Source organism: Mirounga angustirostris, unplaced genomic scaffold, assembly GCF_029215605.1.
Source record: "Mirounga angustirostris isolate CCGP_5_RB_7025 unplaced genomic scaffold, mMirAng1.0.hap1 SCAF_4, whole genome shotgun sequence".
In the NCBI taxonomy this organism is placed as follows: Eukaryota; Metazoa; Chordata; class Mammalia; order Carnivora; family Phocidae; genus Mirounga; species Mirounga angustirostris.
The window spans coordinates 35,899,686-35,922,797 of record NW_026991712.1 but is presented as its reverse complement, the minus strand read 5'-3'; the positions used below and the strand labels follow the sequence as shown (position 1 = coordinate 35,922,797).

At 47.4% G+C, this 23,112-nt stretch overlaps 1 long non-coding RNA gene across 3 annotated transcripts in view; it reads right to left on the bottom strand.

The window, feature by feature from the left end:
• The window catches only part of LOC123858836 (uncharacterized), a 103,055-nt gene extending 81,154 nt beyond the window's left edge, over positions 1–21,901 (bottom strand). For 2 of the 3 annotated variants that reach the window (XR_010410570.1, XR_006794247.1), the window contains exons 1-2: positions 21,792–21,892; positions 8,316–8,415 (exon numbers count right to left, since the gene is read on the bottom strand). This is a non-coding gene — a long non-coding RNA (uncharacterized LOC123858836). Of the gene's footprint in view, positions 1–8,315; positions 8,416–16,604; positions 16,866–21,791 lie in introns of all 3 variants that reach the window. The other variant, XR_008507652.2, reaches the window with a different exon arrangement.
• Positions 21,902–23,112: the final 1,211 nt, after the last annotated feature.

Sequence of the window (23,112 nt, the reverse complement as noted above, 5' to 3'; positions counted from 1 at the left end):
CACATCAGATGACAAGGGAAAGCCAAGAATGAAGATAGTTGGGCAGAGGGAAGGAGGCGAGGAAGGAGACGTGGGGAGTTGTGAGCTTTATCTTCGTCAGTGATTCCTACCCTCTTCTGGTTGGCGGGGTTGTTCGTGGCTCTTCTGAAAATGCAGAAGCTGTGAATACTCACCCAGAAAATTGTACGCAAATGCAACATTTTCACAGCATTTGCACGGGGTCAAACTGAGATCTGTTGCAAGTGATAATTTAGCATCCCTTTCAAATGAATTTTTTAATAAACACTTGTTTAATATTCATTACTAGTGACAGGGGAAAACTAATTTTATATTCATAAAACTCATGTCCTCTTTGTGTTTGCAATTAGAATTTATCACATACATGCCGTTTTCTGAACTTCTTGAACCCATTTAAAAATTAGTTAAATAAATGACTAATTTCTGGTAGTTAGCACAACCCCCTGAAATACTCCATTGACTGCGAGCATTGAGCAGCTGTCCACTGGCCGGGCATGATGCAGAAATACTCAACAGAAAGGACCCCAGTGAGGGACATTCTCTTTGTTTGCTTGAGGCTGAGAGCAAGGGCAGCTGAAGTGTTTCCACTCAGGTGCCATCTTTCTGACTTACTCTCCTGCGGTTTGGGGGGCACTTTATAGATGGAGACCTCAGCACCTGCTGACCTCCCTATCCTTTAATCCATACCTGGGTTCAGGGCCCAGGTGAAGACCCACGGGCTGGACAGTCAGGTTTAAACACCAAGAAGGTGATTAGGAGCTCTTCCTATATGCAAATGTCTCACTCCTCCCCTGAAGTTCAAGGTGATGGGAAGAGGGGCTGGGGAGGGGAGAGAACAACAGGAAAACTGTGACGCTCCCTGCAAGCCAAGGAGAGAGAATTCATTATGCCTCCCCGGAGGCTTTGAGAAGGGGACTCGTGCACCCACACATCGTCTGCAGTGCTGACACCCCTGACCGCAGGCCCGAGCCGCTCCCCTCTGCCGGTCTGGGCACGCGCCTCTGGTTCAAGTACCAGGTCGGGGCGCAAGCTGTGGAGGGCCGAGGGCGAACACGCTGGGGGAGCGGAGAGCGCACTGAGTCATGCGTCTGCTGCACATGCGTAGCAGCCGGCGGAGTCCGGCCAGGCTGCGGAGGCCGGCCGAGGGGTCGGGTGGCTGAGAGGGCGGGGGGAGTTTTCCCAACAGCTTTCAGAGCCAGGAATCCACGGGTCCAACGTTATGAAGATCTGGTTCATCCCCCAAACACAGGGTGGTGCTTGTCAGCAAGTTCACGCCACAGTGAACGCTTTGTGCAGCCAGCAGGATCCAGTCAGAGGGCTGGGGCCCCCAGGGCTGTCGGGTGCGGGCGTCCAGGTGGTTTTGCTGATGCTGACCAACTCGGTGGTGGGGCAGGCAGAAAAGACGGCCTCTAGGCTGCTCCCCGGCCGGGCAGGCAGCCGCGGTTTGTCAGTATTGGGACGGTGACACGCCTCAGTGGAGAAGGCAATGCTCAGTAAAGCAGTGGCTCTCAAAGTGGGGCCCTCGCGGCAGCTAGCTGCATCGTCTGGGAACTCGTAAGGGAAGCACCTTCTCGGGCCCACCCAGGTGCACTGAATCAGAAGCTCTGGGGGTTACGGCGTAGGGTACTAATCCTTCCAGAGGATTCTGATGCATGCCCAAGTTTGAGAGTCACCGAGATGGGCCCCACGGTCATGTCCTAGCCTGCCTTCTCCATGCGCCATGGGGGCTCCTGGGGGCAGGCAAGGATCTAGTTGTGCAAGATTCCCCCCAAATCACATACCCACCCCAGGTTTCACTCTTGGGGATCAGTGCAGGCCAAAGGCTTGTCTGTTAACCCTGCACTGCACACAGCAGCCGGGGGGTGGGACCCAGGAGTGCAGGTGGGAAGGCTGTGTGCCTGAGGATTGCGCTGGTCCTGGCTTCTGGAAGGAGCTGAGGAGGGTGACCCCACACTCACCCAGGTCCTCGGGGAAGACATGGCTGAGGGGCTTCTGAGCAGGAGGGCGGGGTTACAGATGCTGGGGGATAAACCTGCTTCCCTCGTCCTCTCTGGTGGCCCAGTTACTCCAAGGCTAAAGCAACAGGGAAGGTGGCCTGACATTTCTGTGACATCCTAGTAGCTGAGGCAGGATAAATGTTCATTGCTAGAGACCCCAGGCTTTGCCTAGACATGGAGGCACCCTGTGCTTTCGCCTATGAGCCAAGGGACCAGTCCTGGGGGCCAAGGAGGCTTTATAAGCTCATGTTTGTAAGGTACAGGTGGAGGTACTCTCTCAGGCAACATCCAGCCGAGGGGACTCAGCCCCCAGGAGTCCAGAGCCTGCAGAGACAGGAGGAGCACAGAGTAGCACGCACACCTCCTCCGGAGGGCCCACCTCATCCCTCTCAGGGCAGGACCTGCACTCAGAATGCTACAGCAGAGGAATCAAATAAGTGCAGAACGCACATTGTCTGAGCTATCTGTCTTCATCTTGAGCCTCTATTTACTGGAACAGATTCCTTAGCAGCATTTCCACTGGGAGAGTCCAAAATAAAAACACAACCAAATAAACAATTCCCAGAATAAAGTCCTACAGCTCACCAGTTTTCACTTTTAGACATCCATTTGGCTGGAGGGCCGTACTGTCTTTGCATAATGGAATGGTGGGGCATATAAGCCCTGGAGTCAGACCATTTGGGTTTATAGCCCAATTCTGCCGTTTACCAGCTGTGTGACCTTAGGCAGTTTACTTAACCTCTCTGTTCTCAGTTTCTCCCTCTGTAAAACAGGGTTATTAATATCAGCTACCTCACAGGGGCATTATAAAAATGAAACGAGTAAATATTCATAAGATGCTTAGAAAAGTAGTTGGCGCATAGCTATGTGTGTGTTATATGAGCGTCACGCATGCTACATGAGTTTTAAATAAGATTTCAAAGGACGTTGTGGTGGCCTTCTAATGCATCCACGTGGCTAGGCTAAACTACATTTCCCAGAATTTCCTTCACTGTATATTTTGGTTAGAGTAGGCCACAAGAGAGATTCTTAAGCCAAGACCTGGAGGGTGGAAGTGAATTGGCAACCAATTTGCAGCTCGAATTACCTGCTGGTTCCTCTCCTGGTGCGAGCAGCCACCAGAGATGCACCTGCTCGGCCTTCCCCTGCATCCTCCTTCAGCGGCTTGGACTCCCAGGCCAGGTAGGGTGTGTGTGTGTGTGCGTGTGCATGTGTGTGTCCCCATGACCACAGGCAGACCTGCCCACCACACCACCGAGGGCAGAGGCAGGAGCCCGCACAGCTTCCACTCCGTCCCCGTGGGGCCCAGCTCGTGCTGTGGCTCCCCATGCCCTTGCTCTTCTTGACGGCCCGCCCTCTGGACTTCAGGCTGATCAATAAGAGGTCCAAAAACAGTGAGCATGGAAAATAGGGTAGAAAGTGATCAAATGAATAGAAAGTAACTTTCTCAAGCTGAAGAACATAAATCCTCATGGTGAAATACTTATACTATGCCAAGGACCCTTGCTAATGGATAAGTATAGAAAAAGGGGGGAAAGGGGGGAAATGGGACAACTCAGAGAAGGGCAGTTCTCAAAGCGACAAACATCCAAAAGGATACACAAACTCAGCAGAGAAATGCAAATTAAACTAACTTGATACCTACCAACCTGGAAAAAATGAAGATTCCCGCCCCCCAACCCGTGGATGCCCGAAACCACGGCAAGTAAGGAACCCTATCTCTACCATGTCTTTTCCTATAGGTTCATACCTAGGATACAGTTTGATTTATGAATTAGGCACAGTAAGAGATCCACAGCAATCAACAACTGTAACAACATACTGTAATACAAGTTATGTGAATGTGGTCTCTCTCAAAATATCTCATCCTTCCGTACTCACCCTTCTTGGGATGACGTGAGATGATAAAATGCCTACGTGATGAGATGAAGCGGCGTGAGTGACCTGGGCGCCGGGACGTAGCTTTAGGCCACTACTGACCTTCTGACCTCCCGTCCCAAGAAGTACCATCTGCCTTCAGGGGGCGGTGACCTCGGGGACCCGGGGAAGGGAAAGCGCGGACAGCAGAACGGCGGGTAAGGGGGGGCCAGTGCGTCTGGAGCGCGTGTTGGCCGCGCTGCCGAGCAAAGGGAGCTCTCCTGCATCGTTGCTGGAACTGCGAATGGTTCCAGGCATTTGGGCATTTGGGAAAGCGATGTGACAACAGCTATTACGATGACAGATTTGAAGTTTTGACTCAGCGATTCCACTCCTGGGATTCTGCCCCACAGAAGTGAAAGCACCCAAGGCTCACATACAAGGATGTTTACAGCTTCCTTGCTGGCGACGGCAGAGGCCGGGGACGGGGAGGGGAGAGGCAGGATCACTCAGGGTGAGGCAGGGCGACACTTCATCATCGGGCTGGGGGCAGAGGACACCCGCCACCTGGCTGGGCAGCCCGTTCTGTGCCTCACAGCCTCCTTTTGGACACAGGCTTCTGTCTAGATGTCGGCACTGGAAATGCGAGCTGCTTTACCTTTACTGCTCTTCCCAGGCAGACGTTTGTTTTTAAATAGATTGCTCCTTTCAGAGCAAGGCTTGGATCTCACTGTTCGGTCATTTTATTCCAGAGTGGATACAATAGTTTACCTTAACTCACCCCGGGGACTGTGGGTGCTGAGCCCTCCTGGAGAACTGTCAGCTGAGCCACAATGCCCACCGACTGCACAGACCCTCTGCTTTGTAGGAAGACTGAGAAGTAAATAAAAATCCTGCTGGGAGCCAGCCTTTAGTCATCTGATCTCACCCAGACTCGTCACTCTATCACCCGAGTCAAAATAAAGCACTTCTAGTTCAACTCACTGCTCAGGAAGAGAGATGCTTATTTGATCCCAAAATGAAACCCGTGATTCCGCCAAGAGCCGACTCTGCTTTGGGAGTGTTTCCAGAATCCCTGTGCTTCATTCTACTTGGTATTAGGCAACCTGTCTCTCTCTCTCCTCCCTGGGAAGACAGCCTGGGATCCAGGCCCAAGTGTTCAAGATGTGGTCGTGTGCGGTTTTAAGGCAGAGTGACAGGACGGCAGAGTCACCCAGAGGAAAGGGACAGGCTAGCCTGGAGCCCGCTGTGGATTCTTCGGCCAGAAAGTCTCTCTGTGCACTGGCTGTGGCCTCCCCTCCCTACCCCCCCCAGGCCTCTGGTCCAAGCTGCCTAGGTATTGCCCACTGATAAAGCTCCTCTCCTAAGATCCCTCCAAAGGAAGGGAAACACGTGGAGGGAGGGGGCTCTTCATGGAGCACAGACCAAACCGCAGGCCCTGCAGAGCCGGGGTCTGCACACGCCCTTCTAGAAGGCTGATGGGAGAATCTGGACGCCCACGGGTCCTGTCTCTGGTTATGTGTTGTTCTCTGCAGCTGCACCTTCCTCTGATGAAGCACATTCCTTACCACTGCCATGTGAATTGTGCCATTCACCCCAATCCCTGGTGCAGGACGGTGGGGCGGTCAGGAAGGACACACCTTGCTGGGCAGGGCACAGGGTCTGCCGTCCTGACAGCGGTCCTGCTAGCAGGCCACGGCTTCTTGGGCTCCCACAGTGGTGTCGGTGACACACAGGGGCACCTGGGCACACAGCGGACAACCCTGCAGGTTTCTCCTCGCACGCCTGCTACCCACCGACGGTCTGAAGGCTGCTCTCATGAACCCTAACTTATACAGGGGCAGCCTGACGTACGGGAAGGTAAGTGACTTATCCCAGGTCACTGGGCCGGAAAGTGATAAAGACTGGAATTTAAATCCAAAGTTATCTGACTGGACAGCCTGACGGCTTTGCTTTATTCCCCTGGGCTGCTTTCCTGAACAAATGGGACTGGAGAACGACCAAGGACAAGCAACAGCTTTTAAGGACTTAAGGGCTGTGAGGAAGGGGGGACAAAAAAAGGAGAAGCAGCAGCGGCGGCAGCAAAAGGCGTTTCTTCTCAGAAGTCTGGGAGGAATATATGCTCTGGAACCAGAAGATGAATGTGTGAGTGGATAAATGAATGTATTCCCTCGATACAAACTGAGCCATCCTCTGCCGCTTCCTTGCCCGTTTTCTCTTCTCTCCTACCCCGTGATCCCCTCTGCCACCCCCGGGGGCTGCCACCACTCCCTTTCTGGGGCAGCATGGTGAGGGCACCCCAGGAGGGGCGAGAAGCCTGCACGTTGAATCCCAAGACAAGCGGCTCATACTCTCAGAGCTTCGGGTGCCTCCTCTAAGGGGGGTGAGAAGCACACCTCCAGAAGCTCTGGAAATCCACAGGACCTCTTTCTCCCTCCAGCCCTAGTCCTTGCATTTTAAAGTCAAGGCTTTTAAGGTTATTGCTTCTCTACTGGGATTTAAGAATGCCTCCTTAAAAATCAGAGGACAAGAATCTGACACCCTGTTCTTTAAGTGTCTGCCCTCTCTTCCCCGAATTCTGCTACCTGAGTGGTGGCCTGAGGGCCCTGCTATAAGGATGCATGCCAGAGATAACAATTCCTCGTCCCTCAAACCTTATACAGCCATCTGCAGCCACCATACACAGCCGCTATGGGATGTGCGCCGCCCCCACCAGGCAAGGGGATGTGGGCAGGACTGTAATACTAGCCGCGTGGTAGGCAAAACAAATGTTCAATAAATATTTGTGACGGATTGACTCCTTCTATTCCCATCTATGAAAGAGAATACTACTGTAAAAGATATCACTGTGGGAGTTCTCTCCCTACTCCTCACAAAGCATTTTACAGACATTCATTGTTGAAGGAACACCAGACTCACTCTGTAAACTGGGACAGGAATGGCCCAGAGAGTCCGTGCCTCGTGCCTCCCTACACACAGCAGTGAGTATGGACATGGGGGTGCAGAAAGAGAAAATGGACCATCTGGAACCACTGAGAGACAGGAGGAAAAGTTACAGCCCAAGTACCACAACCTTTCTTGAGTGCAGTTTTTGCATTTCATCTGGGGTATGAGTCATTTCCCACTTTCTTCCCCTCAGCCTCCCCAAAGTCCAAGTTAACCAAAAAGGATCTCCAGATGGCTCACCCACGATCAGGTCTCCTCTGATTGTTCCGGGAGGATTAATTAGTCACCACCATGAGTACCAAGACCAAATCAAGAGGCAATATGGCAGAAAGAGAGAGAGGGAGGGAGTACTCGCCTGCCAATGAGGGGACCGCAGAAGGGCATGTGGCAGACACAGATGGTGTGCCATTCAGGAACTCTTCTGAGAAATGCCAACGTAGGTTGGACCAGGTGTGCCGCATAGTCCAGCCTGATGATTCATGGTCCTGGCCGCACCAGAACCACCTGGGGAGCCTTAAACCTACTGATGCCCAGGCCCTGCCTGAGATGCCGATGTGAGTCATGCATCGGAGCCTGATTTCCACATTTCTTTTTTTAAAGCTCCCTGGATGATTTCAGTATGCACTTAGTGTTGAAGAATGCTGTTGTAGTGTCTATTTATTCAAGCTGCAGTCAAGATTGATGGCTTTTCCCCCAAGTATTTCTTATCTATCTGCCCAGTCCTGCATTAGACACGACAGAGAAACCAAAGAAAGGTGAAACTGGAAAGAACTTCGGTTTGGGAAATCAAATGGTTTGAGTCCAACTCTGCCACTTCCCAGCTGTGTGACTTTGGGGGAGTCACTTAAATTCCTTGGTTCTCAGTTTCCACACCCTGAAAGAGCTCGGGAAAGGGCCCAGAGAAACAAAAATGAGAAAACCTAAGGTTTACTCCTTCCTCAGCTCTTAAGCCACCTGAGTCCTCATCAAGAACAACGAACTATTTCCAGAATTTTCCTTCCTGTTGGAGCAGTGACATGCATTTCTAAAGCTTCTCCTAATATTTCAGTGATTTACTAGAATTTACGCCCGATAACTCCATGGCTCTGATTCGTCTTCCTCTGCTTCTTTGCATTGTTCTGATCCCCTCCTCATGGAATACCCCCCTCCCAACCACCACCCATCCCTGAAATTCCAAGGCAAGTTCCTCCTCCCCTTGAACCCCTGTTGGGGATTAATTCTGATCCCACGTACTACTCTCTCATCTTAGCAGCTCATTGTCCCCTCACTGCAACATGTGTTATTTTCTCCTCTACTTTGACTCCTTGAGGGGTCATAAAACAAGTGTTCTCACCCTTCTATTATGCTCTCTACTAATTACGGAGCACGTACAATGTGCTGGGCACTGGCTAGGTGCTTCACTTCTGTCGTTTCTAATCTTCAAAGCAACCTGTAACAGAAGCTGCCCACATTGCACAGAGGAAGAAACGGAGGCTCTGAAAGACAACGTAAGCTTACCTGAGGTCCTGGTGTAGAAGTCAGGGCTCAGCCCCGGATCTGTCTGGCTCCCCAGTCCATGCTCCTTCCATCACCTAACTCTGCCTCTGCAGCAGAACGTCTGTCAAATGATGGATTTAAATATCCATGAGGAAATATAAGTAATATATGTATAAACGACAACTTGAGGGAAAAGCAGGGAAATCTCTTTGGTATCTCCTCTGAACAAGAAATTGATACACTGACCCAGCCCCAGCTTGAACATCTGCTTGAGGTATTTGTCAATAAAGCTTGCAGATTATGTCCAAGCTGACATAGCCACTAAACTGACATAGCGATTACAAATTCCTTGAGGGGGTGGCATTACGAAGCAGAAAGAAAACAGGACTAAAATTAAGGGTCCTGGGTTCTAATCCCATCTACCTTTGCTATGAAATTGTTGTGTGACCTTAAATAAGTCATACAACCTCTCTGGGCTTCCATTTTTCTGAGGACAAAAGGAAGGGGTGAACTACATTAGCAGTTTCAGACCTGGGTTTGAGAGGCAGAGCCTTTGTGGTAGAGGTGTTTTGGTTGAAGAACAGGATGACAGGGAGACCCATTACCGTAGGGACCTCCACTTCTCCTTCCAGGAAATCCCAGAGGTAACCCCAGGGACCCGTTTGAAATCCACTGGGCTAGAAGATGTCCTAGAAAGGCCTATGATCCTATCTCTAACTTGCTTGGGACAACCCCTCCAAGCAGTATTTTCTGCACTTAGGTGCTTACTGAATACTTTCAGTTGCTCAGTGGGAACTGTTGCTGGATAATGTCCACCAGGCACATCCTCCTAAATGCACTGCTACTCCCTCCCCCCTGACTTCTCCTGGCATCCTGTCATTGATTAGTTCTACTTGGCAACTTTGTCTTAATTTCCAATCCTCTCTGCCAAGTGCTTCTTTTCAAAGCCAGGGATGAGCTGGCTTTGAGGGCAATGATGCATATGTCCACTGAGGATTCTAAAAAGGGACTTCCCGAAGTATGCATTTCTGTGATTTCCATGACCCTACTCTACCAGAAGCCCTTGGGCCACCTCACTCAGCCCTAAAATGGAAGAGTAATATTTACTCCATCAGTTAAGCCTGCTCCAGACCCCATTAAGGAGGAGGAGACAGGGTGTTTCCGCATCGATGAATCCTTTATTAAACTTTTTTATACCTCGCAAGCTGTTACAGGACCTAAATCAAAACCAGGAGGTTATGGCTACAGGGAGAAATAGAGTTGTCTCCAACTCTTTTGTGTCAGTTTGAGTCTTCTCAGAGGCAGATACCAAAATGGGATTAGGGGTGCCTGGGCAGCTGAGTCGGTTAAACGTCTGCCTTTGGCTCGGGTCATGATCTCAGGGATCATGAGATGTGGGATCAAGTCCCACATCAGGTTCCCTGCTCCACGGGGAGTCTGCTTCTCCCTCTGCCTCTCCCTGCTGCTCATGCTCGCTAATAAACAAAATCTTTCAAACAAACAAACAAAATGGGATTAGCTGCACCAGCAGTATGTTACAGGAAACACCTGTGAAGGATAAAGGGGAGAGATCAGGAGTAAGCCGGGAGGGGCTTCAGGCCACAGTGCAGGTCTACCACCTGAGAAAGCACAGTGGGAGGGAGGAACACTAGACACAACAGCCTCAGACTGCAGTGTAGTCTTGGCCGGGCAATGAGCAGCTCCCCAGCAAAGATGACCCACCGGGCAGCATGCCCAACTCCAGAATCTCTGTCATGCTGGTCGCTGGCTGGGAGCACCTGTCGAAGTGTAGTCTTGGAGTGAATGCCATGGTGGAGACAGAAGGGGACAGCTGGAGGCTGTCAGTGACCTAAGCACCCCGCAGTTCTCTTGAAAGCCAAAGAGAGAGGAGCACCCTTGGCTGCCACATCCACACTCTTGATTCAACTGATTTCACCCAAATGACCCCCCCAAATTACACAGCACCCTTGTCACACGTGATACTCTGTTGGAAAGTGGCCCATTTGCTGGCTCTGGGCATAGTCAGAGATGATTAGGTGGCAGCCTTTGAGGACCTGGAAGTGCCCAATTCTCTCAAAACATCCCCACCTTCACCCGATGTGCTCTTGGACATTTAAGCCACCATGTTGGGTGAAGGCCCTTTTGAAATGCAAGTGTAATGATAGGGTCTCTCACACTGAAGAGCACATTTCAGCTTAAATCCTTGGAAATTTCACTGGACCAGGACAGCAGCTCTGGAAGAAAACCTAGGAAGGTATCATTTCTCCCTCTTATGGATGGGAAAGCTGGGGCTCAGAAAGGCTGAAGTGACTAGCCCAAAGGCACAGGCTGAGTAAATGACAGAGGGCTGGAATAAAGGCAAAGTCCTGGCCTCCTTAACACACTCAACAAATGTTTACTGAGCACCTATTATGTTTCCAGCACTAAGAATACAGCTATGTCTTGTTGACAGACATCTCTGCCTTCGGGGAGCTTGCACTGTTGTTGGGAGAGAGAGGCAATATACATATAAATGGATTCATTTCCAACAGGTAAGGGATGAAGAAAATAGAGCAACAGGACTGAAGGGACTGAGAGAGGAGAGATGTGCCCCAGCAAGGGGCACTGGGGGAGGCTTCTCAGAGAGAAGAGTGCTGTCAATGGAGAGGACCAAGCCCTGTGGCAGGAACAGGCTGACCTGGGGGTGGTAAAGGGAAAGTGTGAAGACCTAGGGAACAGAGGCAGGAGATAGGCCAGAGAATTACAGCGGCTTCACAGGTCCTGGTGAGTTTGGTTTTTATTCTAGTTTCAATGGAAGCCAACCTATGAGAGATGCTAAAACAGAGGGTAAATCCTGTGAGCTGTCATATTTTCAATAAGTTTCTGCACTGGGGGTGAGGATCCATCATCTACGGTGCCTCCAGGTACAAAGATGATCACTAACTTGTTAGGAGGTGAATCACTTCACCCAGGGGATCTGTTCCTGGGGAGAAGGGAAGAAAGGAAGAGCAATACCACTATCCTTCCTCACTCTCCAACCTTGCCCTGCGTAGTGCTCAGGCTTTCTCTCAAAATCATGCTTCTTAACCTTGGCTCTCATGGGAATCATCTGGAGCGTTTAAAAACACACACACACAAACCCGTGTGTGTGTGTAATTATGTGTGTGTGTGTAATTTAATTTAGCCTACTCTTAGCAATTCTGATTTAACTGGTCTGGGTTGAGAGACTGAATATACAAATGGACAACAGTCCGACCTTATATGACAACAGAACTCTGACCCACACCATCTGCAGTAACCAGCCCAGGAAACCAAACCACAACCTTTGTAGCAATCAGCCCCAAACACTCAGAACTTAATCAATATCTGCCAGCTCTCTTAATTTTAGCCCCTCCTTCCGACTTAGAAGCAACCAGGGAAAGTCAAATATGCATCCCTAACCAATCACACTGGATGCCCCACTTCTAGTTAGCCTACTTCCAGCTTCCCCATTTCAAGAACCCCAATGAGGGCATACCTGAAAGGCTTCCTTTTTCTCCACTCCTCTGCCTGCCTTTGAGTCTCTACCAAATACAAGTGATGGTGGTGTTTGATTCTCTTATAGTGCAAGCTCTGAATAAATAGCCTTTGACCTTATTTGATTGCTCTTCACTTATTTGCACAAGATGCAGCTCAGGAATTGGTGTTTTAATTTAAAAGTTCTCCGAGTGGTTCTAATGTACAGCCAAGGTTGTGAACCATGGCTCTAAATAAGTGGTTCTTAAAAAAAAAAAAAAAAAGATTTATTTATTTGAGAGAGAGAGAGCATGTGAACAGGGGGGAGGAGTAGAGGAAGAGGGGGAGAGAGAATCCTCAAGCAAACTCCCTGGTGAGCACAGAGCTCAATGTAGGGCTTGATCCCAGGACCCTGAGATCATGACCTGAGCTGAAATCGAAAGTCAGACGCTCATCCGACTGAGCCACCCAGGCACCCCTCTATATAAAGTGGTTCTTAAAGTTTAGTCCTCAGACTAGCAAATCAGCATCACCTGATAACTTGTTACAAATGCAAATCCTATATGGCTTTTATTTTCAGGCAATTTCCTTCTATTCTCAGTTTGTTGGGAGTTTTTATCATGAAAGGACATTGAATTCAAATACTTTTTCTGCATCTATTGAGATGATCATATGATTTTTATCCTTCATTCTGTTAATGTGAAGTATATTAATTGATTTTCATATATTGAACCATCCTTGCATCCCAGGAATAAATCCCATTTAATCATGGTGCATGATCTTTTTAATGTGCTGTTAAATTCACTTTGCTGGTACTTTATTGAGGATTTTTGCATATGTATTCATCAGAGCTAATATCATACTCAATAGTGAAAAACAAAGTTTTTTCTCTAAAATCAGGAAACAAAGCAAAGATGCTTGCTGATTCTTGCTACTTCTATTCAATATAGTACTAGAATTTTTAGCCAGAGCAGTTTGGCAAGAAAAAGAAATAAAAGATATCCAAATACGAAAGGAAAATGTCTGTTCACAGATGACATATTATATAGAAAGCCCTAAAGACTACACACATACACTCATACATGTTAGAATTAATAAATGAATTCAGTAAAGTTGCAGGATGTAAAATCAACATACAAAAATCAGTTGCACTTCTGTACACTAATAATTATCTGAAAAGGAGATTAGTAAAACAATCCCATTTATGATAGCACTAAAAAGAATAAGATACTTAGGAATAAACTTCACTAAGGAGGTAAAAGACTTCTAGACTGAAAACTACAAAACATTGATGAAAGAAATTGAAGAAGACACAAATAAAAGAAAGACATCCTCTTTTCATGAACTGGAAGACTTAGTATTGTTAAAACTCCATACCATCCAAAACAATCTACAGATTCAATGCAATTCCTATCAAAATCCCAATGGCATTTTTTACAGAAATGAAAAAAATACTAAAACGCATATGGAGCCACAAAAGACCAAGAACAGCCAAAACCATCTCGAGCAAGAAGAACAAAGCTGAAAGTATCACACTTCCTGGTTTCAAAATATGTCACAATGCTACAGTAATCAAAAAAGTATGGACTGGCATAAAAACAAACATATAGATCAATGGAACAGAATAGAGAAGCCAGAAATCACACATATATAACACATATCCACACACATACAGTCAACTATCTTTGACAGGGTGCCAAGAATACACAATGGGGAAATGATAATTTCTTCAACAAAACCACCAGGGACATGCAAATAAACCCACAATGGGATATCAGCTCACACCTGTTAGGATTCCCAGTAGGAAAATAAATAAATACATAAATACATAAATAAAGAAAGGCGGCAACAAGTGTTGGCTGAAGATGTGAAGAAATTGGAACTCCTTACACTGCTGGCGGAATGCAAAATGGTGCAGCCACTATGGAAGACAGCATGGAGAGTCCTCAAAAAATTAAAAATAGGACTACCATATGACCCAGCAAGCCCACTTGAAGTATTTATCCAAAAGAACTGAAATTAGGATCTCAAAAAGATATTAATTCGTACTCCAATGTTCATTGCAGCACTATCCACAATAGCCAAGATGTGGAAATCATCTAAATGTCCACTGATGGATGAATGGATAAAGAATATGCAGCATATACGTATAATGAGATATCATTCAGGCTTAAAAAAAAAAAAGAAGGAAATCCTGCAATTTGTGACGACGTGGATGAACCTTGAGGACCTTATGCTAACTGAAATCAGCAGTCATAGAAAGACAAATATTGCATGACTGCACTTTTTTTTTTAAAGATTTTATTTATTTGAGAGAGAGAATGACATAGAGATAGCATGAGAGGGGGGAGGGTCAGAGAGAGAGGCAGACTACCTGCTGAGCAGGGAGCCCGACGTGGGACTCGATCCCGGGACTCCAGGATCATGACCTGAGCCGAAGGCAGTCGCTTAACCAACTGAGCCACCCAGGCGCCCGCATGACTGCACTTCTATGAGGCATATAAAATAGTCACATTCATAGAACCAGAGAGTAGAACTGTGGTCAGCAGGGGCAGGGAGGAAGGAGAAATGGGGAGTTGCTAATCAATGGGCATAAAGACTCCATACACAGGGGGAAGTTCCAGAGATCTCCTATACAACACAGTGCCTACAATTAACATATAATACTATATTGTACTATGATAATAATAAAATAATACTATATTGTACGCTTAAAAGTTTAAGAGGGTAGATCTCATGTTGTGTTCTTACAACAATAAAATAACTAGAAATTTAAAAATAAAATAAAAAAGAAATACAAATCCTTAGGCAGTATCGGACCTCCTGCATCAGACACTCTGGGGGTGAGGCCCAGCTGTTTTTAAAGCCTTCCAGATGATTCTGGTGCATGCTACAGGCTGCAAACCACTGCCCAAATAAAGTTTGAACAGATATTAAATAATATTGGTTTGAAGGGTCACCAAACCATTAGCTTCCTTAGGATGCTCGTGTGCCTTCATGTTGAAGGAATGTTCCCTTTACCCACGAGTAATAACTTACTGAGCACCTACTGTATGCTTGGTGCTATTCTAAGTGCCTCACATGCATTAAATTTCATAACACTCCTGTGAGGTAGAAACCATTATTATTCCTATTCCTAGCAGGATCCGAGCCCAGAGAGCCTGGCCTACAATGTCCCCTGTTCTGGCTCAAACTCTCAGGGAACATTTAGTTCACTGCCTGGCACAGTGTGTAATAAATTCTCATTAATTCAGAAAGTGAAATGTCAAGGATATGGGTCCTGAAAGAGAATTCTGATGGGGTGGCATGACCGGGGGGTGGGGAACTTCAGGGGTGGGCATGGGATGTAGTGGTAGGTGGGAAAGGAGAGAAGAGGAAGGGAAGGGGTAGCCAGGAGGCAATGTGGGCCAATCAGGTGCCTGGGAGAGGATACCGAAAGGAGGAAGAGAAACAGCAATGTCAAATGTCACTCCCTGCCAAGTTTTGGGGGTACCCAAGGTCAGCCATGGGGTCATGATATCCTTGGGCTGTGTCGAATTCCTGACCAGAAAGGAAGCAAGGTCAAGCCAGAGCCTCTGGGGTGCTTTGAGGGAAGTCCAGAATGAGGGGGTACAGGTTTAATTCCTCGAGGCCTTCTATCTCTCCCCTTCCGAAAAAGTCCCATATTGGGGCTACTTCTGAAGGCATCTCTACCCCAATCCATGTACCATGTCTATGCAGGGAATGCATAATTGAGATAACTAGCCAAGAACTTTGAGCCACAGACCTTCCTTTTACCAACATATTCAAGAAATTGTACAAATTGAGCTACAGACAATAGAATTGAAGAAATGAGGAAGACTGTGCCCTGCCCACAGGGAGCTCACAGTCTCATGGGGAGCCAGACACGTAAACAAACACGAAGTCAAGAGGGCAAGTTCCAGAATGGGGCATGCACGGAGCCTTGAGACCACAGGAAGGACTAACAAAAAGCTTCAGAAGAGAAGTAACGTATGAACACAGACTTAAAGGGCAAGTAAGAGTGTCAGAGACCAACAAGCTATGGAAGGGGATTGCAGGCAGAAGGAACAGCATGACCTAAGGCACAGAGTGATGAGAGTGGGGCAAACGGTAAAGAAACGAGTGCTTTCTTGGCTGATGCAAAAGCTGAATGCACAAAAAGAAGAGAGGGAAGGTGGGAGAGCTGGTAGGAGAGATGGGGAGAAAGGATGGGGTCAGATTAGCTGGGTCTTGGATAGCATATAAAGACCCACTGAAGTTGGCTTAAGCTACAGAGAAAAATGTACCATAAAGCAACAGGAAATCTCTCAGAACCCAAAGGCAGGGACACACTGGGGGGTGCCAGGAAGAACAAAAACTTGAAGTAGAAGGTCAGGATGAGTCAGCCAGGGTTCACTCTCCATCTTTTCCTCGGCTTCTCTCTGCAGACAGGAATTGGTGTCCTTCCCTCTCCCTCCAGACACCATCCAGTACAGATCACAGAATACCTGTCCTGCTCAGTGCTCTGTAGAGTGTATGTGCTACAGACTCAGGCCCAGAGGAAGTGTCCCGATTCCAGTTCTTGGGGAGAGAACTCTTGACTGGTACAGCTCCAGTCATGGGACCTCCCCTGGTCCAATCTACTAGCGCTAAGGGGTGAGGTCACGTTTTGCAAATTTGTACCTGGTAGCCCAACTCATGGAGGAGGGGACAGTGCCCAGAGAAAGGGGAATCTGTGGCTCATTTCTGGGTGACTATCCCAGAAATTCTAGACCACGGCCTTGTAAGCCACAACAAGGAGTTCAGGCTTTATCCTGTAGGCAACCGGAGGGATTAAAAGGAATGATAAGACCGAACCTGTCTTTAGCAGTGTTGCAGACGGCATGAAGGATGCATCACAGTGGGAGAGACCGAAGGCTAGGAGTCCACTGGGGAAGTGTTGAGATATCCAGGCCACGAAAGGATGAGACCCAGAGCAGCGCAAATGTGGTAAGCATGGAGAGGCCTTTTGAGGACTGAAATATGAAGACTTGGAGGATGCCTGGCTGGCTCGGTCAGTAGAGGATCCAACTCTCAATCTCAGGGTCATGAGTTCAAGTCCCACATTGGGTGTGGAGCCTACTTAAAAAAAAAATAAATAAAGGGAACAAAGAAAGAAAGACATCTGAGGACTTGGTAACTGCTTGAAAATGGAGGCTGATGGTGAAGGAGCCAAGAGACTCCCTGGTTTCCTGCCTGCTGGGACAGGCAGGACAGTGATGATGCTAAGTGGGACAGGGGCTGCAGAAGAGGAAGAACCGGGGAGGGGCACATCGAATATGGAGTGTGAGGACGTGAGGCTAAGGTGAGAGCACACTGAATCTGAGAAGTGATGAAGAAATCGATGGTTCTCACTTCTCTTCCTCCCCCAGATCCCTTGAAATAAGCTACATCGCTAACATAGGAAAACTGGGTGGCATCATAAACTGATTCTCATCTCAGTTGGTAATTGTGAAATCAGGAGGAAGCTGGGTCTAAAAGACAGAGTGTGGGCTTTGGAGTCAGTCAATGTGTGTGCCAGTCAGCTGTGTGACCTTAAGAAAATGACTCAACCTCTCTGATTCTCAATTTTCTCATATGTGAAATGGTATATCCAGCTGACCTTACAGAATTATTGTGAAGAATAAGTGTGATAATATCTGTAGAGTTCTTACAATATAGATGGTCCTCAGGAAGTAGGTCATTAGGATCATACTGTTTTTCTCCTTCACATGAGCTGGGACTTTGCCCTGTGCTGGGCAGAAATGCTATACCCACAGCCTCGGGACTGAAGCTGGGTTTCCCTGAAAAACAAGCCCATCCACTCCCTGCCGTAAATGCCCCCTGAAATCAAATTAATCAAACCTACTTACTATTTAACTGAACTCTTCTCTATATAGCTATGGAATCCTAAATGGATTCAAAATTTGGGTTTGTACTAGCAATCAACTGACTGAAGGAACTGATGAATTCGACTATGTAGATCAAACTGATGCTGACCACAATAATAATAACCATCTATGTTGGCTGCTCACTGCACGCTGAGCACTGTTCTGGGGCTTTACAGAGTATAAACTCATTAAATCCTCACAAACAACTCCATGCAGTCAGTACTATCATCATCATCCCCATTTTGCAGATGAGGAAACTGAGTTCACAGGCCACAAATTCTGCATAATTCACACTGTTGTCTTTCACCGTTCTTCCAGAGTACATCTTGCTGTTCAAGTGAGCCTTGCTTCCCAAGCCTGTCTCAGCCCAGTGCGAGGTATGTTGAGCATAACTTTTTTGGGATTGAGTCCCTCTTTAAAACAAATGAGAGCAGTTAGATCCTTCACCGGCCCTCATGTGCATTCGAATATTCTCTTAGGAGGAGGAAAGTGAGTCCTACTTAGGGAGCAGAGGTGGTTATGGCATTTTTGAGCCATCCCGGTGCCCTACTTCCTGTCACACTTTGGGGTGGAGGCTTGTCTCAGGCGACCCAGTCTCAGAACTATGTAACTCGATCAAGATTCTTAACCTTGAGGGGTCAAGGGCCCCCTTGAGAATCCAGGGAAAGCTGCGGTCTCTGTCCTCATTAAAATGCACATTAAAATGCAGGACTTTACATAAAATCGCATGTAGTTTGGGAAGGGCATAGATCCCCTGAAGCCCCTCCCTGAGCCCCAAGTTAAGAAGTTCTGACACAGAAGATAGACCAACCAGGTACTTTAATCATCCCTCCAAATTCAGTCTCAGCCTATTAATTTGTAATGTAACTCCCTGGAAATCTCTCTGTAATACTGAAATTCATATGCTGATTGTGCTCTGCCCTTGAGACACTTAGGAAGTTAGCTGCAGAGAGCGCTTTGGACGGGCAGGCACCATTTCTCACCCGACATGGCATTATATCAGGAGTTATGCCCTGCCTTGCCAGCCTGGGGTACAGACTAATGTATCTCTGAAAATTCAAGTTCGATGACTCTAAGCCCTCCTCTTGATTATAATGGAAACTCCTTCTTATTAAAAGATTGTCCTACCCAAAATAATTTCTGAAACCCCTGAGAAATGGTTACACAGTCTACAGTCAATCCTTCGAACTGCTTCTGAAGCCTACCCCACCACCTTCTGGGACAGCGGTTGTGCTGGTCAATATATGAAATGCTCCATGCACCTGAGTAAGTCCGCAGTTCAATAAGGAGTTCTCTTCAAACTCCTTAATTTGAAGAGTCACTGATATTATCCCACCCTGTGGGCATGGCAGCAGCGATGGATGGGGATCTTAATCTTGTTTCCACTGACTAGTTCTTCCAGCTAACTCATTGCTTCACGTATTACTCAAGTGGTAGATAGTAAAGACATTCCATTGAATCAGGATCTATGGAATGGAGCTGCTCATAAGCTCACTATTCAGGAACAGAAGTATATAAATACAACATATTTACTTATGCATTGAACCATTCAAGTGATAAATGATCTGTAATGATTTCAAGTCAGCACACATTACATACATTTCCTCCAGCTCTTACCAGCAGGACAACTGCAGTCCACAGATTAAGTAGGCAGGAGTCAGGGGTCAGGATGGGAAGGGCTTGGTCCAAAGACATCTCTCTTCTATGCTTCCCCAGGGCCTGAGTTTAATAATTGCAGTACACTCGTACCCTAGGGGAGGGTACCTACCTAGCTGGCTAATCGTTTCATTCTCTCTTGTGAATGTGTTTGACTAGACAGCTATACCTCCAGGGGCTCACAGGTCATCCACAGCTGAGAGACTAGAAAGATTAATTGGAGGATTGAAAGGAAGACCTAAGCAAAGCTGGAAAACCATAGCAGGATGTTCAGGGCAGCCAGAGAGCAGTGAGTATCTGGGGGCTGAGGTTCCCATCACATCAGATGGGAATGATGGAGAAAGGAGAGAGACAGAATATCGAAGACAAACTTCACCTCATTCATAATTAGGCCCAAGGCCAGTACTTCTCTTTCCAGACTCACCCAAGAAGTGCCTAAACTAATAAATGCCTATTTCTACAAGGGTCAGGTGAAACTTCTTTCCCCAGAGCTTGATGTCGTTTAGGTCCTGCCTGACTTCTTCACATTGGACCTGTGATAAATGCTCATTTGCAAAGTCATTCTACAATCCCTTGCAAAACAAACCACCCAAACATAGTGGTTAAAACAACAACCATAGCTATCTTGAGTAACTTTCAAGCCAAGTATTTGAACCATCTATCCTGAAGCTAGAGACAAAAATTATCTGTAAGGCACCTGGGTGGCTCAGTTGGTTAAGCGACTGCCTTCGGCTCAGGTCATGATCCTGGAGTCCCGGGATCGAGTCCCGCATCAGGCTCCCTGCTCGGCAGGGAGTCTGCTTCTCCCTCTGACCCTCCTCCCTCTCATGCTCTCTGTCTCTCATTCTCTCTGTCTCAAATAAATAAATAAAATCTTTAAAAAAAAAATTATCTGTAAACATTGAACTCAAGTCAGTAGTTTCATTTTGCTTTTTTTTCCTGCAGAGGTATGGGTTAACTATTTTGAAACTACTCTCTGTATATTCTAGGATTAAGAAAACAAAACAATATATCATGGATGATAGTAGCCAGGTTTTTTACTGTTGGAAAAGGAAGTCATAAACATGGAAAGGGAGCGAGTTAAAATGAAGCTCTGTGACGTTAGGTTGGAATTAGAGATATCAGTATAAACTTATGGTTTGAACTAATGGTTTTTAATGCAGACAGATAGATATAAAACAAAGTGTGGGTGTATGTGTATGTGTGTGTGTGTACGTGTGTATACAGAGATACTTCCTAGGTCTGCCCAGTAAGAAAGCTAAAAAGCATTGACACTCCAGTGGCAATGGGCTTCCCTGGCACCCAGGTCTTGGTATCTAAATACCTTCCCCACTAAAAAGAAAGAGGGCACCTTAGGACAATGGTTGTTGCCAAGGCTGGGGCAGGGCAGTAAAACATAAGAGGCCCCAAAGACCAAACCTGGGACAATTTAAGCGTCAGAATAATTCATAATAGTAATAGATTATTGATTCAAATAAGAATGAGTTAGTTAAAACTGATTTAAATAAGTAAGCAGGGGAAAAGGAAAGCTCTTTCTTTTTTTTTTTTTTTTAAAGATTTTATTTATTTATTTGAGACAGAATGAGAGAGAGAGAGCACATGAGAGGGGGGAGGGTCAGAGGGAGAAGCAGACTCCCCGCCGAGCAGGGAGCCCGATGCGGGACTCGATCCAGGGACTCCAGGATCATGACCTGAGCCGAAGGCAGTCGCTTAACCAACTGAGCCACCCAGGCGCCCAGGAAAGCTCTTTCTTACAGTAGAATACTAATAAATGCAGAAGGAAGGATGAAAATTAGAAAGTCAACATTTGGCGATCATCATGGTAATAATTGGTTCATCAACTGAATCATCAAATCATCCATGACTCCTAAAGCTAGTGGATCAAAGTGTCACGAGAAACAGGATGTTCACAGGGTCTCAACATATCTAACTCTGGGGGATACTTATTGAGAAAGAAAACTACAGTAACTTTATATGGACAAAACCGTCAGACACCATCATAATCCCGCTCAAATTTAACATCACCTGATCCGTTCTCTCATATTTCTGCCAGAAATGTATAGCCTGAAGGTAATGAGAAAACACCACAGAAACCCAAACTGAGAGACACTCTACAAACTCCCGCCCTTCTCTGCCTCCTAGACCATCCACACCCAAGGACTGGGCAATAAGAACGCGTGCTCGGAATAAACAGCCTTGGGCACCGTCCCATACCGTTGTCTGTAATAAACTTGCGGATTCATTTCGTCAGCCAGGGGGGACTCGGAGCTTGCCAGGTGCCGGGCCTCATGAGAGGCCCTGGGGTTACCACACCGAGCAAAACCCGACTCGGGCCTTGCGTCCCGGGCTGCTAAGGACAAGTCAGCCGTCAGTGGTGGCGTTACTGTCTGCCTAGTCCCTGTACTAAGGCAGGGAACGTACACATTTCCTGGAGCACTTTTTGCTGAAAGAGTTCAATTCCTTTTTAAATCTCACTTACCCCGAAAAGCCAAGTACTCGGAAGATCTCTGCTCCCAGCCTGCCCCCACCTGGCCCCAGCCGCCAGCGCCGAGCGCGCCGGGCAGCGCTGCCGCACCGGGGGGGCGGGAGGGGGGGCGGGGGGGGGGCGGGGGGCGGGGGGGGCGGGGGGCGTGTCTGCCCCGCCTCTCCGCCTCACTCTGATTGGCTAACGGTCCCTCCCCTTCTTAGTATTGCTTTCACCTGTTGGGTTGGTTTGGCTCCCAGCCCTCTTCCTGCCTCTGGTCACAAAAAGATAATTAACAGAGATTAAGAGAAAATAAGTGGTTGGCTAATGATTAAGTAGCCTTTCCCAAGAGCACTGAAGACAAAAAATTGTACACAGCTCTCTCCCCATTAGGTCACGCAGGCCTGTAAACTAGTGAGGGGTTTTAAATCTCTCCAAAGGGAGCAAGAGTGGAAAATGTACAATTTAAACCGAAACAACTCCTCTTGCGCCCTAAGAGCGTGATGGGGTTGGAATGTGCCTTCATTCCCACTGACATCCTTCCTAGGGAAAATCGAAGCGAGAGCAGAGGCACTGAACACACGGCCAAGGCTTTTATGAGTGTCTCTGGCCTTACATATTAGACAACAGTGCTCTGTTTGGGTTATTGTTGTCCTGGGGGTTACAGCTGGAAGGGGATGAAAACATAGGGAAGCAAAGCAAACACTGGAATACACTCTGTGAGTTGTTTGAAATCCTTATGTCTATTCATTTCACACAAAAAGAATTTTTGTGTTTTTAAATTTAACGCTGAAGAGTCTCGACTCCTTAAAAAACAAACATGAGCTGTGGTCTGAACGTTTGTGTCACTGCGAAATTCCTGTGTTGAAATTCTAACCCCCAAGGTGATGGTATTCAGAGGTGGAGCCACAGGAAGTAACTGGTTGGAGAGGGTGGAGCCCCCATGCGCGGGATCAGGGTCCTTATGAAAGAGAGCAGAGAGCTTGCTTGCTCCTTCCGCCTTGAGAAGCCGTGGTGAGAAGACCACCATCAGAACACCACCGAGGAAACCAACCCTCAACAGACACCAAATCTGTTGGTGCCTTGATCTCGGACTTCCAGCTTCCAGAACAGTGAGAAATAAATTTCCGTTGCTTGTTGGCCCCCTAGTCCATGGCATTTTGTTACAGCATCCCGAATGGACCAAGACAACCCGGAAACTCCAAAATGTGCAGTAACTGTGAGGACTCACCAGTTAAAGTTGTCTCCCTAAGGCTGGAGGGCAGGAGTTAGTTGCTGAGTGTTGAGTGGTGCTAACCAGCCTCCTAGCAGTCCCCTCTCAGTGTGGCTGTGTGGG